We start from the raw sequence: 17,188 nt of genomic DNA, 5'->3' as shown, positions 1-17,188 counted from the left end.
CCTGTTTATAAAGGCCGTCTTTTACTTCAAACAATTTCATTTTTGAGCATGTTCAAGTCAGCTATTATCATTATTTACGGATTTCAGTCACTAGATAAAAAAGATAATCATAAATGAAAAACGCGACCAGTGTCACCAGCTGTACATGGCGTAGAAAGTTTTCATTCTCTTTCAAACGAAACATCTACTGCTGACACATAATAAAACGTAGTTCTGCATCCTAATTTTAAAGACAACTGCGTTGACCTGAGCAAAATTCAAATTAAGCATACCTTACGCTACTCACAATAAATGAAGGAAAAGGAACAATTATTTCTAACAACACATGTTCTCACTCAGGTTCACCAATACAAGTACCATTATAGACAAAAAATACATGTCAAACTGGAGAACAAGATGTATTTGCGACTGTACTTAAACGGAATTGGTGAGGAGAGGGGGCGGAAGGCAATACAGGCAGCCAGACGAATGATAATGGGCCTAGGAATAGGGTGCAATTTACTAATTTCAAAAAGACGTGCGACCTAAGAACAGTGGGTAGAAGGGGCAGGAAAACACGCAGGAATTAGGTGGAAGCACGTAGATGAATACCGTAACGTGTGGAGACGCCTGGAAGAAGTCATTAGCCCGTGGTGGACGTAGAAAAGCTGATATATATGGAACGGAATTTCAATGTAAAGTAAGTCGTTTATCCTGTAATCTCGGAAACTTACCTGAATGTTGCACGAGAAGTACCTCTTCGAGCCCCCTCGGCAGGCGTCGGGACCTCTGAAACACGTGAATAAATAATTGTAACAACTGAGGTAAAGGCTTATAGACACATTAACGACACATTAGTAAAAATATGTGCCTCTTGCAGGTGGATCTGTGCAGCTCGCACGTATCAGCCTGTTTAGTAGCTTGTGTAATGGTACTAGGGAGCCTAATTACAGTGGAGCAGCTACCGTGGGTCATGCGAAGCGGTGGATGGAAAAGTGTAGGATGGGCCTGAAAAGTAGATTGAAGATCCTGACGGTGTTAGATTCTATAAAGGATTTGAAGCTAAGTTAGTTCCCATTTTTACAACAATACACCGTAGATCCGTTGGACGGAAATCTGCGTCCATTCATTAGAAGAAAGCAAAGTCACACCTATCTACCACTAAGGTAGCAGAACCGATCAACAAAATTACCTTTCTATCTCAATGAGGCCATCTGTTGACTGCCAGAAGGGTAGCAGAAGCGATTCACGAAATTACCGTCCAATCTCATTGAGACTATCTATGGTAGAACCCTAGAACATATACTGATCTGAAACACAATAACATATTTCTAATGCAGTGATCTGCTCCATGCAAACTGACACAGATTCCCCCCCCCCCCCCCCCCCAAAAAAAAGAGAGATCCTGAAACCCGTGGGTCAACGCAGTCAAGTAGCGCAGTATTTCGAGACGGCCGAAAAGCATTTGACTCGGTACCACACCAACATGTATTAATAAAAGTACGATTATATGGGCTATAAAACATAATTTTTGACTGAAAGGAGAGGTTACTGGTAGGGAAAACGCAGTGTCTTATAGTGGATGGAGGTTCACTAGGGACCGATGACCATCGCAGTCTGGTCCCTTCAGTCTCACAAACCAACCAACCAGGTTCACTAACAAAGTGGAAGCCACCTGAGGCGGTTCCAAGAGAAGTGAGTTAGGTTCCTTGTTGCCAAGGTTGTATATTAATGATCTGACGGACAACTCAGATAATTTGCAGATGATGCAACTGTCTGTATTGAAATACTACATGAAAACAACCTGCAGGAATATCCAGATTTTAATATTTTAAATGTGGATAATGCAGGATAATTTTTATAACAAAGAGAAGTAAATCGATAATACTCAGTTGCAAGATTAGGGGGTATGTATATACCACTACCAACCATTCCCCTTCCTGTTCGACTCGCAAACGGAGCAAGGGAAAAACGACTGCCTACAAGCTTCTCTACGAATCCTAATGTCTCTTATCGTGTCTTCGTAGTCCTTACGTGAAACGTACGTCGGCGACAGTAGAATCCAAGTGCAGTCAGCCGCAAATGCCAGTTCTCTAAATTCTCTCTGTCGTGTTACACGAAAACATAGTCGTCTACCCTCCAGAAATTACCATTTAAATTCACGGAGCATACCTGTAACAGTTACACGCTGGTCGAACCTATCGGTAACAAACATAACAGCACGCCTCCGCATTGCTTCGATGTCTTCCTTTAATTCGATCTGTTGGGGATCCAAAACAAGCGAGCGGTACTCTAAAATAGGTGGTACTAGTGCTCTATAGGCTACACGGTCTCCTTTATAGATGAGCTACACTTCCCCCGAATTCTTCCAATAAACCGAAGTCAACCTTTCGCTTTCCCCACTACCGATTTTACACTCCTGGAAATGGAAAAAAGAACACATTGACACCGGTGTGTCAGACCCACCATACTTGCTCCGGACACTGCGAGAGGGCTGTATAAGCAATGATCACACGCACGGCACAGCGGACACACCAGGAATCGCGGTGTTGGCCGTCGAATGGCGCTAGCTGCGCAGCATTTGTGCACCGCCGCCGTCAGTGTCAGCCAGTTTGCCGTGGCATACGGAGCTCCATCGCAGTCTTTAACACTGGTAGCATGCCGCGACAGCGTGCAGTTGACGGACTTTGAGCGAGGGCGTATAGTGGGCATGCGGGAGGCCGGGTGGACGTACCGCCGAATTGCTCAACACGTGGGGCGTGAGGTCTCCACAGTACATCGATGTTGTCGCCAGTGGTCGGCGGAAGGTGCACGTGCCCGTCGACCTGGGACCGGACTGCAGCGACGCACGGATGCACGCCAAGACCGTAGGATCCTACGCAGTGCCGTAGGGGACCGCACCGCCACTTCCCAGCAAATTAGGGACACTGTTGCTCCTGGGGTATCGGCGAGGACCATTCGCAACCGTCTCCATGAAGCTGGGCTACGGTCCCGCACACCGTTAGGCCGTCTTCCGCTCACGCCCCAACATCGTGCAGCCCGCCTCCAGTGGTGTCGCGACAGGCGTGAATGGAGGGACGAATGGAGACGTGTCGTCTTCAGCGATGAGAGTCGCTTCTGCCTTGGTGCCAATGATGGTCGTATGCGTGTTTGGCGCCGTGCAGGTGAGCGCCACAATCAGGACTGCATACGACCGAGGCACACAGGGCCAACACCCGGCATCATGGTGTGGGGAGCGATCTCCTACACTGGCCGTACACCACTGGTGATCGTCGAGGGGACACTGAATAGTGCACGGTACATCCAAACCGTCATCGAACCCATCGTTCTACCATTCCTAGACCGGCAAGGGAACTTGCTGTTCCAACAGGACAATGCACGTCCGCATGTATCCCGTGCCACCCAACGTGCTCTAGAAGGTGTAAGTCAACTACCCTGGCCAGCAAGATCTCCGGGTCTGTCCCCCATTGAGCATGTTTGGGACTGGATGAAGCGTCGTCTCACGCGGTCTGCACGTCCAGCACGAACGCTGGTCCAACTGAGGCGCCAGGTGGAAATGGCATGGCAAGCCGTTCCACAGGACTACATCCAGCATCTCTACGATCGTCTCCATGGGAGAATAGCAGCCTGCATTGCTGCGAAAGGTGGATATACACTGTACTAGTGCCGACATTGTGCATGCTCTGTTGCCTGTGTCTATGTGCCTGTGGTTCTGTCAGTGTGATCATGTGATGTATCTGACCCCAGGAATGTGTCAATAAAGTTTCCCCTTCCTGGGACAATGAATTCACGGTGTTCTTATTTCAATTTCCAGGAGTGTATTATGTATACTCGGACCTTCGCCGACAACCTGCAGTGGGGCGTCTAGAAATCTACTCGGTAGGAATCAGCATGGGTTTCGAAAAAGACGGTCGTGTGAAACCCAGCTCGCACTATTCGTCCACGAGACTCAGAGGGCCACAGACACGGGTTCACAGGTAGATGCCGCGTTTCTTGACTTCCGCAAGGCGTTCGATACAGTTCCCCACAGTCGTTTAATGAACAAAGTGAGAGCATATGGACTATCAGACCAATTGTGTGATTGGATTGAAGAGTTCCTAGATAACAGAACGGAGCATGTCATTCTCAATGGAGGGAAGTCTTCCGAAGTACGAGTGATTTCAGGTGTGCCGCAGGGGAGTGTCATAGGACCGTTGCTATTCACAGTATACATAAATGACCTTGTGGATGACATCGGAAGTTCACTGAGGCCTTTTGGAGATGATGCTGTGGTTTATCGAGAGGTTGTAACAATGGAAAATTGTACTGAAATGCAGGAGGATCTGCAGCGAATTGACGCATGGTGCAGGAAATGGCAATTGAATCTCAACGTAGACAAGTGTAATGTGCTTTGAATACATAGAAAGATAGATCCCTTATCATTTAGCTACAAAATAGGAGGTCAGCAACTGGAAGCAGTTAATTCCATAAATTATCTGGGAGTACGCATTAGGAGTGATTTAAAATGGAATGATCATATAAAGTTGGAAGAATCCTAAGGAAATGCAATCCGAAAACAAAGGAAGTAGGTTACAGTACGCTTGTTCGTCCACTGCTTGAATACTGCTCAGCAGTGTGGGATCCGTACCAGATAGGGTTGATAGAAGAGATAGAGAAGATCCAACGGAGAGCAGCGCGCTTCGTTACAGGATCATTTAGTAATCGCGAAAGCGTTACGCAGATGATAGATAAACTCCAGTGGAAGACTCTGCGGGAGAGACGTTCAGTAGCTCGGTACGGGCTTTAGTTAAAGTTTCGAGAACATACCTTCACCGAAGAGTCAAGCAGTATATTGCTCCCTCCTACATATATCTCGCGAAGAGACCATGAGGATAAAATCAGAGAGATTAGAGCCCACCCAGAAGCATACCGACAATCCTTCTTTCCACGAACAATACGAGACTGGAATAGAAAGGAGAACCGATAGAGGTACTCAGGGTACCCTCCGCCACACACCGTCAGGTGGCTTGCGGAGTATGGATGTAAATGTAGATGTAGATGTAACAAACGCTTTCCGAAAAACTACGAATACGTAATGTGACTGTTGCCTTTCATCCATGGTTCGCACGGTATCGTTGAGAAAATCTGGCTGATTCATGGCAGAGGTTTTTCTGTCTCAAGGAAATTTATTATATTCGAAATGAAAATATGGTGAAGGATTCTGCAGCTAACTGGTGTTAGCGATACTGGTCCGTAAATTTGTGGGTCTGTTCTTCCAACTTTTTTAGGCACAGGAATCACCTGCGCTTTTTCCCGCTCGTTTGGGCCTTTGCGCTGGATGTGATAAATGCGAGCTAAGTAAGGGGCCAATGCCGATGAGTACTGTCTGTAAAACCGAATTGGTATTCCATCCGCACCTGGGGACTTTTTCAGTTGCTTCTCAACGAAAAGTATGCGTACTTCTATGTCCTCCATACGGGATTGCGTGCGACGTCTTCTACATCTACATTTATACTCCGCAAGCCACCCAACGGTGTGTGGCGGAGGGCACTTTACGTGCCACTGTCATTACCTCCCTTTACTGTTCCAGTCGCGTATGGTTCGCGGGAAAAACGACTGTCTGAAAGCCTCCGTGCGCGTTCTAATCTCTCTAATTTTACATTGGTGATCTCCTCGGGAGGTATAAGTAGGGGGAAGCAATATATTCGATACCTCATCCAGAAACGCACCCTCTCGAAACCTGGCGAGCAAGCTACACCGTTATGCAGAGCGCCTCTCTTGCAGAGTCTGCCACTTGAGTTTGCTAAACATCTCCTTAACGCTATCACGGTTACCAAATAACCCTGTGACGAAACGCGCCGCTCTTCTTTGGATCTTCTCTATCTCCTCCGTCAACCCGATCTGGTACGGATCCCACACTGATGAGCAATACTCAAGTATAGGTCGAACGAGTGTTTTGTAAGCTACCTCCTTTGTTGATGGACTACATTTTCTAAGGACTCTCCCAATGAATCTCAACCTGGTACCCGCCTTACCAACAATTAATTTTATATGATCATTCCACTTCAAATCGTTCCGCACGCATACTCCCAGATATTTTACAGAAGTAACTGCTACCAGTGTTTGTTCCGCTACCATATAATCATAACACTCCCCTGTGGCACGCCAGAGGTTACTTTAACGTCTGTAGACGTCTCTCCATTGATAACAACATGCTGTGTTCTGTTTGCTAAAAACTCTTCAATCCAGCCACACAGCTGGTCTGATATTCCGTAGGCTCTTACTTTGTTTATCAGGCGACAGTGCGGAACTGTATCAAACGCCTTCCGGAAGTCAAGAAAAGTAGCATCTACCTGTATCTAATATTTTCTGGGTCTCATGAACAAATAAAGCGAGTTGGGTCTCACACGATCGCTGTTTCCGGAATCCATGTTGATTCCTACATAGTAGATTCTGGGTTTCCAAAAACGGCACAATATTGGTGAACGAGATCGCTTTTAAGGACAGACTAGAGTGCATCTGCCAACTGAGGGGACGTGCCGACAGCGCTAGCCTCAAACCAGTGGCGAACCCAGCAGGGCTGCAGTGTTCGCCAGCAGCAGGCGGCGGTAAGACACAACAGACGATTATTGTATTCAGACTCACTGATTGGGGGACACTGGCAGTGTGAGAAATCCCGCAGCTCGAGGAGAGCAGCAGGTACTCTTGCTTTCTTTGGCGGCTGGCAAAACACGATGCTCTTAACCGTTGCCGAGGGACATCCGGCATAGCGAAAGAGGGTGAGGACAGAGGCTGCTGAATAGATTTAAATAAAAAAACTTATCCAGAACAGTTAGAGAAAAACCAAAATTACTTGGATGGGTGGCCGTCCTGTTTGTCGAGTGCTGTTGGCAAGTGGGGTGCACTGAACCCTTGTGAGGCCCATTGATAAGCTACTTGATTGGGAAAAAGCGGCCCTTGTCACGAAAACTGACAACGGCCGGGAGAACGGTGTGCTGACCACATGCCTCTCCCTACCTGCATCCAGTGACGTCTATTGGCTAAGGATGACATGGCGGTCGGTCGGTATCGTTGGGCCTTCAAGGCCTGTTCGGACGGAGTTTAGTTTAGTCTATTAATTTTATTCATTATTATATCAATTTTAAACTGTGCAGACGCACATGGGGGTTCGAGAGCAACAGTTTGCTTGAAAAACATTTCATTAGTTTAAAGCACGAACTTTGCATAAGATTCGTCTCATTCAGCATCAGTAACCTGCAGCGAAGTAATTCACAGGATTAGCCGCAGTCTATAGGCTTACCCTGTGTGAATGATTTTAAAACGCGAAATTTAATATTTCAGCTTTCCTTTTGCTGCCTTCTGCTGCCACACCAGACTGGTCGACGACTGACCGAACAGAAGTCATCTATCCACTTAGCGATTTTACACAGGACAAGCATTCTCTAGGGTTCTCGGCGAGCGCCTTGACCAAGGTACTATACTGTATCTCCTGAGGTGGTCATGATCTTGAAGTGTGTAAATGCCATGTATCGATAATTATTGTGTGAATGGCTGGCGAAGCATGCCAGCGGGTGAATGCATTATATAGCAGTTCCATGGACGTTTGAGATTCTGTGCCTGAACTCTCTATTCTTTTGTCGTCTTCTTCTGTTATTGGACTTGAAGAGAAAAGAACGATTGTCTGAAGTTAATCTTGCTGTAATAGTCTATGTAAGTTGAAAACGAAGAAAAAACTAGAGTTGTTCATAACTTAAAATTTGTGTACGGTATTCACTAACTTATATTCTTCAACCTTACTTGTCCTGAGTAGACCTGGCATTAACGGAATATTGACTATTGTTAGCATCATACTAGAAAATAATTAGTAATTTTCTTTCAGCTCATCTTCGAGATGTGCCGCCGGTTAGGACACTAAACTTTCTTTCAGATTCTACGAGCTATGTGGCGGCTACGAATAATTTAATATATTTCATTTTCAGATTTTCTCAAGGTTGCGAGTAATATCCAAGGCAGAAAGGCCTGCTCACAGGATTCTAGTTCTAATATAAGATGTCATCTGCGAAAGATTATGCTTGTTATCTTATACTGGTATTCGAGACGAAACCACGATATGGAGTTACGGGTTTTATTACTTCAAACTGAACTGTCATACGAAATATTATCTGGTGCTATAAGCACATTAGTTTTAACTATACTGTTGACACACACACACACACACACACACACACACACACATATATATATATATATATATATATATATATATACATATATATATGAACATGAGAATATCTGTGAGGATTCATGAGAGAGACAATTAGTTATTTACGTTCCCGTAACCACCCTGAGTACTGAGCTAGTTTGCGGATTGCTGATCCGCGTCGGGCTAAGTTAAATTATATTACACTGTTAATTGTATTATTAGAGTTATTTCTCTTTTGTTTTGACGTCACTTTATTAAAGGCTATCAAGGCAGATACAACAAATTTAAAATTTTATTAAATTACATTACAGTACGACGGCAAAAATTGTTGTACCTTCTGGTATCGATTTTACTATGTGGACCTGTTGGCAAATCTAATTCTAAATGACAATATTTGTTCTAATTATAGAAGAATTCTTTAGGATTGTTATCCCTTTTTTTTTCAAAAACCGCCGAAGTACGCAAAGATCATCCGCACCCAAATACCCGGGAGCTCTGTGTATACAGCTTCGAGCTTGAAGTACAGCGGCTGCTCAGACACACTGTAGACATACGATGAGGTGGCGAAAGTCGTGGGATGCTTCCTAATGTCGTGTCCTTTTTCCCGGTGTAGTTCCACATGGCATGGACTCAACAAGTCGTTGGAAGTCCTTGCAGAAATACTGAGGCGTGGTGCCTCTGTAGCCATCCATAAATGCGAAAGTATTGCCGATGAAGAATTTAGTGCACCAACTGACCTCTCGATTATGCCCCACAAATGTTCGACGAGATTTATGTGGGGCGACCTAAATGGCCAACTCATTCGCCCGAATTGTCCAAAATTTTCTTCAAACTAATCGCGAACAATTGTGGCACGCTGACATGGCGCATTGTTATCCATAAAAATTCCATAGTTGTTTGCGAACATGAAGGTCATGAATGGCTGCAAACGGTCTCCAAGTAGCAGAATATAACCATTTCCAGTCAACGATCTGTCGAGTTCCATGTAAATACAGCACACACCATTATGAAGCCACCATCAACTTGGACAGTGCCTTATTGGATAAGCTGGGTTCAGGGCTTCATGCTGTCTGCGCCACTCTCGAACCCTACCATCAGCTCTTATCAACCGAAATCGGCACTCATCTGACCAGGCTACAGTTTTCCAGTTGTCTACAGACTAACCGACATGACCAGGAGTTCAGGAGAGACGCTACAAGCGATGTCGTGCTGTTGACAAAGAACCTCGCGTCGATCGTCTGCTGCCATATCCAATTACCGCCAGATGTCGCCTCACTGTCCTAACGGATACGTTCGTCGTACGTCCTACATTGATTTCTGCTGCTACACTACTGGCCATTAAAATTTCTACACCAAGGAGAAATGCAGATGCTAAACGGGTATTCATTGGACAAATATATTATACTAGAACTGATATGTGATTACATTTTCACGCAATTTGGGTGCATAGATCCTGAGAAATCAGTACCCAGAACAACCACCTCTGGCCGTAATAACGGCCTTGATACGCCTGGGCATTGGGTCAAACAGAGCTTGGATGGCGTGTACAGGTACAGCTGCCCATGCAGCTTCAACACGATACCACAGTTCATCAAGAGTAGTGAGTGGCGTATTGTGACGAGCCAATTGCTCGGCCACCATTGACCAGACGTTTTCAATTGGTCAGAGATCTGTAGAATGTGCTGGCCAGGGCAGCAGTCGAACATTTTCTGTATCCAGAAAGGCCCGTACAGGACCTGCAACATGCAGTCGTGCATTATTCTACTGAAATGTAGGGTTTCGCAGGGATCGAATGAAGGGTAGAGCCACGGGTCGTAACACATCTGCAATGTAACGTCCACTGTTCAAAGTGCCGTCAATGCGAACAAGAGGTGACTGAGATGTGTAACCAATGGCAACCCAAACCATCACACCGGGTAATACGCCAGTATGGCGATGACGAATACACGCTTCGAATGTGCGTTCACCACTATGTCGCCAAACACGGATGCGACCATCATGATGCTGTAGACAGAACCTGGATTCATCCGAAAAAATGACGGTTTGCCATTCGTGCACCCAGATTCGTCGTTGAGTACACCATCGCAGGCGCTCCTGCCTGTGATGCAGCGTCAAGGGTAACCAACCGCAGCCATGGTCTCCGAGCTGATAGTCCATGCTGCTGCAAACGTAGTCGAACAGTTCGTGCAGATGGTTGTTGTCTTGCAAACGTCCCCATCTGTTGACTCAGGGATAGAGACGTGGCTGCACGATCTGTTACAGCCATGCGGATAAAATGCCTGTCATCTCGACTGCTAGTGATACGAGGCCGTTGGGATCCAGCACGGCGTACCGTTTTACCCTCCTGAACCCACCGATTCCATATTCTGCTAACAGTCATTGGATCTCGACCAACGCGAGCAGCAATGTCGCGATACGATAAACCGCAAGCGCGATAGGCTACAATCCGACCTTTATCAAAGTCGAAAACGTGATGGTACGCATTTCTCCTCCTTACACATGGCATCACAACAACGTTTCACCAGGCAACGCCCGTCAAGTGCTGTTTGTGCAAGAGAAATCGGTTGGAAACTTCCCCCATGTCAGCACGTTGTAGGTGTCGTCACCGGCGCCAACCTTGTGCGAATGCTCTGAAAAGCTAAATATTTGCATACCACAGCATCTTCTTCCTGTCGGTTGAATTTCGCGTCTGTAGCACGTCATCTTCGTGGTGTAGCAATTTTAATGGTGAGTAGTGTGTTTCACGCTGTGCTGCTTGTCTGTCAGCACTGACAACGCCACGCAAACTGCGCTGCTCTTGGTCGTCGGTCACTACGTTGTCCACGGTTTTTTTTTGTGTGTGGGGTTTAAGGGCGCTCAACTACTGAGGTCATTAGCGCCCAGTCACAATTGTTAGAGCACATAGAATCTAGTAAAACTCAAGGGGGGGGGGGACACCAGAAAGTTCTTACAAAGATGCAGATAAAATAAGTGAAGGAGTTACATGTCTTTGGACAAGCCAGTCAAAGTAATGAAACGAAGAACACGAGCAGCTGCTCGAGCGTCATCAGCTAAAATATCCTGTAAAGTAGATGGCAGAGACAGGAAAACACGAGATTGACTAAAACGGGGACACGACAATAAAACATGGCGCACTGTTAATGCATGACCACAAGGGCACTGCGGGGCTGGGTCACCGGAGAGCAGGTAGCGGTGGCTAAACCGGCCATGCCCAATCCGCAACCTGGTCAGAAGAACCTCTTCTCGCCGAGATGGTCGGGAGGAGGTTGTCCAAGCAGTTGGGAACGGGTTTACTGCCCGGAGCTTGTTTCCTTGAAGTGATGACCAAGTATCCCACCACAAAGACACAAGCCTCTTACAAACAACCCCACTAACGTCAGATGACGGGACACAATGGGAGGCTGGCCGAGGCAGGAGGACTGCAGCCTTGGCTTCAGCATCAGCAGCGTCATTCCCAGGCACTCCTACATGGCCGGGAACCCACAGAAAGCTGACAGGAGAGCCATCAGCAGCAGAAGAATGGAGGGACTGCTGGATCCGTTGCACCAAGGGATGGACCGGATATGGAGCTCCAAGGCTCTGAAGAGCACTGAGTGAATCAGAGCAGAGTACATACGATGAATGGCAGTGGCGGCGGGCATACTGAACGGCCTGATGGAGAGCAAAAAGCTCGGCCGTAAAGCTGGAACACTGGTCGAGGAGCCGGTATTTAAAGGTGACGGCCCCGACGACAAAGGCACAGCCGACACCATCGTCAGTTTTGGAGCCATCAGTGTAAATAAAGGTGTGACTGACAAGTCGCGCACGAAGTTCGACAAACCGTGAGCAATACACTGCAGCCGGAGTACCCTCCTTCGGGAGCGAGCTGAGGTCGAGATACAGATGAACCGGAGCCTGGAGCCACGGTGGTGTCGGGCTCTCACCCTCTCTGAAGGTGGTAGGGAGGGCAAAATCCAATTGTCGAAGCAGGCGACGAAAGCGGACTCCAGGGGGCAGCAGGGCAGACACATAGAACCCATACTGACGGTCGAGAGAATCGGCGAAGAAGGACTGATAAGAGGGGTGGTCGGGTATTGACAACAGCCGGCAGGCATACCGACAAAGCAGTACGTCGCGCCGGTAGGTCAATGGTAATTCGGCAGCTTCAGCATAAAGACTCTCGACGGGACTAGTGTAGAATGCTCCGGTCGCAAGACGTAACCCCCAATGGTGGATGGAGTTGAGACGGCGTATGAGGGATGGCCGAGCAGACGAGTAGACGAGGCTCCCATAATCCAGCTTTGATCGGACTATGGACCGATACAAGCGAAGCAGGACAGTGCGATCCACTCCCCAAGATGAACCACTAAGAACTCTGAGGACATTAAGGGAACGTGTACAACGGGCAGCCAAATAAGAGACGTGCAGAGACCAACAAAGTTTCCTGTCCAGTGTGAGCCCTAGAAACTTAGTTGTTTCCACGAATGGGAGAACAACGGGACCGAGATGTAAGGATGGCGGAAGGAACGCTTTATATCGCCAAAAGTTGATGCAAAGCGTCTTCTCTTCAGAGAACCGGAAGCCATTTGCCACGCTCCATGAGTAGAGGCTGTCTAGACAACGCTGAAGGCAGCGCTCCAGGAGGCATGTTCTCTGGGCACTGCAATAGATCGCGAAGTCATTGACAAAAAGAGAGCCTGAGACATTAGGTGGAATGCAATCCATAATTGGATTGATCGCTGTGGCAAAAAGGGCTACGCTCAAGACGGAGCCCTGAGGCACTCCGTTCTCCTGGAGGAAGACGTCGGACAATACGGTACCCACACGTACCCTAAACTTTCGATCTGTTAAAAAGGAATCAATAAAAAGGGGCAGGCGACCGCGTAGACCCCACTTGTGCATAGTGCGTAGGATACCTCCTCTCCAACAGGTATCATAAGCCTTCTCCAAATTGAAGAACACGGCTACCGTTTGGCGCTTTCGCAAAAAGTTGTTCATGATGAATGTCGACAAGGTCACAAGGTGGTCAACAGCGGAGCGGCGGCGACGAAAGCCGCATTGAACATTGGTAAGTAGCCGTCGAGATTCGAGAATCCAAACTAACCGAGCGTGAACCATGCGCTCCATCACTTTACAGACACAGCTGGTAAGAGAAATGGGGCGGTAACTAGAAGGAAGGTGTCTATTCTTCCCGGGTTTGGGTATAGGAACAACGACTGCGTCGCGCCAACGCATGGGGACTTGACCTTTGGTCCAGACGCGATTGTAGGTACGAAGAAGGAAGCTTTTGCCTGCCGGAGAAAGGTGGGTCAGCATCTGAACGTGAATGGCATCTGGCCCCAGAGCAGAGCACCGGGACAGTGCAAGTGCACGTTCGAGTTCCCGCATAGTAAAGGGGGCATTATAATTTTCCAGATTCAGCGAGTGGAAGGAAGGTCGCCGAGGCTCTTCTGCCTCTTTCCTGGGAAGGAAGGCAGGGTGGTAATGGGCGGAGCTTGAAACCTCCGCGAAAAAGCGGCCGAAGGCGTTGGAGACATCCACAGGATCAACAAAGACCTCATTACCTGAAGTCAGGCCAGGTACCGAGGTGTGGGCCTTAATGACCGACAGCCGGCGCAGGCCACCCCAGACGACAGAAGAGGGAGTAAAACTGTTAAAGGAGCTGGTGAAAGAGGCCCAACAAGCTTTTTTGCTGTCTTTGATGACTCTACGGCATTGCGCTCGGAGTCGTTTGTATCCAATACAATTCGCCAACGTAGGATGGCGGCGAAAGGTGCGTAAAGCACGTCGTCGAGCACGGATAGCGTCTCTACAAGCCTCATTCCACCAGGGGACGGAAACGCGACGTGAAGAAGAGGTAGTACGAGGGATGGAACGTTCGGCAGCATTGATGATAAGAGCCGTGAGGTATTCGACCTGACTGTCACAACGGAGAAAATCGTGGTCCGGAAAGGTCGCCAGGGAGGAGTAAAGTCCCCAGTCAGCTTTCGGTATGTTCCAGCTCGAAGGACGTGGGGATGGGGTGTGGTGCAGGAGACGAACGACACAGGGGAAGTGGTCGCTCGAATAGGTGTCAGAAAGGACATATCACCCGAACCGACGGGCAAGAGTGGTAGAACAGATCGAGAAGTCCAAGTGGGAGTAGGTATGAGTAGAGTCCGAGAGGAAAGTCGGGGCGCCACTGTTGAGGCAGACAAGATTGAAATGGTTGAAGACATCCGCCAAGAGGAAGCCTCTCGGACAGGATGCAGGAGAGCCCCAAAGGGGATGATGGGCATTGAAGTCGCCAAACAATAAAAACGGCGGAGGAAGCTGAACAATCAGGTGCATCATGTCAGCCCGACTAACTGCGGATGACGATGGAGTGTAGACGGTACAAACGGAAAAAGTAAAGGCAGAAAGAGTAATACGGACAGCTATTGCTTGGAGTGGGGTGGTCAATGGGATGGGATGGTAATAGACATCGTCCCGAACGAGCAACATGACCCCACCATGAGCTGGAATACCGTCCACAGGGGTGAGGTCAGACCGCTCCGAGGTATAGTGGGTAAAAGCAATACGGTCAGTTGGGCGCAACTTGGTTTCCTGGAGACCAAGGACGAGCGAACAGTGCAGGCGGAGGAGCAGTTGCAATTCCTCCCGAGTAGATCGAATACCTCTTATGTTCCAATGTAACAAAGCCATCGCTAGGCAGAAAAAAGGGGGAACGAAACGGGTGAAGAGCTGGTCACCTCGACGGTCGCGGAGGGCCAGTTGTCCACGGTGAGAGGCAAGGCCCGAAATTTGGTGTTCTCGGCATTCTCTTGACATTGTGGATTTCGCAATATTGAATCCCCTAACGATGTTCGCAGTGGAATGTACCACTCCGTGGTCAAAGTCTGTTAATTCCCGTTGTGCGACCATAGCCACGTCGGAAAGCTTTTCATATGAAGCATCTGAGAACAAACGACAGCTCTGCCAATGCACTGGCCGTTTATATCTTGTTTGTGCGGTGCTACCGCTATCTGTATATGTGCATATCGCAGTCCTACGACTTTTGTCGCTTCAGTGTGGAAACGGTTCGAGATAAATAAACCAGCGTTAGCAGAGACCGGTTGTAGAGAGGGGGACTAACTCGAGGTGTGAGCGTGCCGCCTAATTTCGGAGGGTCCAGGAATGCGGTGATGGGGTGTTTGCTTAATGCTGGCGCCGGGAGATGGCTATCGTGCGGCGGGCGGGGGCGCGTGGGCTAACGAGACCAGATTGCCGGTGATGGCGGCTCTCTAATAACAGCCCGAGGCCCGCCGAGGTGCCAAGTGGCGGCTGCCGTCAGCCGTCACCCATCGCTCACGCTCGCGTGAGAAAGCGCTCGCCCGCCGGCTCGTGCAGTGGCGGCCAACCCCGGCTGTAACGAGCGCCAACAGGTAGGCGGACCCTCCCCACACCCTCGCACGGGGCTCGTTCGTCTGGAATGCGGCCCAGGGCGCTGTGTACGATAGCTGTCGGGATCACACAGAACCGCCCTACAACAGAAAATGGTAGGAAACACGTCTACACCTACATCGATACTCCGCAATCTACCTTAAGCCGTCAGCAGACGGACCATGTTGTCGGATGTTAACGTTAAACGTGCCAAGTTCAACGTGCTGCTGAACGCTCAGGAACGATGCGACTTGTGCATACGGTACGTGGGCCCCAACGTGGTATTCGCGATCGCAACGCACTCCTGTGGCAGTTGAGGGATGGTTCTAGTTCGTAAATCACACTGTTTACTCAACGGGCGCGCGTAAAAATCCCACGTTAGCTGCATTAAAACGCACATTTGCTCCATCGTCCACGAAAAGGAAAGTACCATGTCCAGTCAATAAGGACACAGGTTTATAAAAGTTCCATTACGAACAGTGCGTTACAAATTTGGAATACTTGTGCGCATAAGATAAGCATTATTTCATCATTCCCACATTTTAGTAAAGCCCCAAGGTCAGTCTTACTTGATCACTGTTCCTACCCAGTAGCAGAATCTTTGCAACATGTGAATTACGAAGCATAAAAGAAAAAGGAGCAAGATATCTTTATAAAAGTAGCGCAAACTGTCCTGTAGATTAAGCCAATCGAACAAAGTCACCCTTCAGAAAACGTGAACTTATATTTACATAACATCAAATATTATAAAATGGTTAAAATGGCTCTGAGCACTATGGGACTTAACATCTATGGTCATCAGTCCCCTAGAACTTAGAACTACTTAAACCTAACTAACCGAAGGACATCACACAACACCTAGTCATCACGAGGCAGAGAAAATCCCTGACCCCGCCGGGAATCGAACCGGGGAACCCGGGCCCGGGAAGCGAAAACGCTACCGCACGACCACGAGCTGCGGACTCAAATATTATAGTATAGACTTATATTAAACTAATAATAAAGAATCAGAACCTAATAAAAACGCGAATGTTAGGAAAAAAATGTAAGACTCAAGACGCGAACCACCACCCCACCATTCAATTCCTTACGGGATAGTGACGCTACTCATTACGCTTTTCTTTGTGTTCGGTCGTTGCGGACGTCGCAAGACATCCTGTTCAAGTTCGATGATTGATCCTTCCACTCAGTTTTTTATTACAGAGGCCAACCGTCTCTCTGGCCGAACACGCTGAGCTACCGTGCCGGCTGCTAAACGAACGTCGCACCTGTGGAATCTAATCATATTATGTTACCCGTTACTGAAAACCTTAATCGTAGAAATGTTGCTAATTGAAATTTAATTATAAAAAATTGTACGAAGAACAAAATGGTTCAAAGGGCTCTGAGCACTATGGGACTCAACTGCTGAGGTCATTAGTCCCCTAGAACTTAGAACTAGTTAAACCTAACTAACCTAAGGACATTACACACATCCATGCCCGAGACAGGATTCGAACCTGCGATCGTAGCGGTCTCGCGGTTCCAGACTGCAGCGCCAGAGCCGCGCGGCCACTTCGGTCGGCTGTACGAAGAACACTCCGTCTGGGGTGTTCATCAGTGTGTCACTACCTTCAAATAGCCAACTCTCATAATACGGAAGTTACA

The sequence above is a fragment of the Schistocerca cancellata genome, chromosome 5 (assembly GCF_023864275.1).
Source record: "Schistocerca cancellata isolate TAMUIC-IGC-003103 chromosome 5, iqSchCanc2.1, whole genome shotgun sequence".
Lineage (NCBI taxonomy): Eukaryota > Metazoa > Arthropoda > Insecta > Orthoptera > Acrididae > Schistocerca > Schistocerca cancellata.
This window is presented reverse-complemented; position numbering follows the sequence as displayed.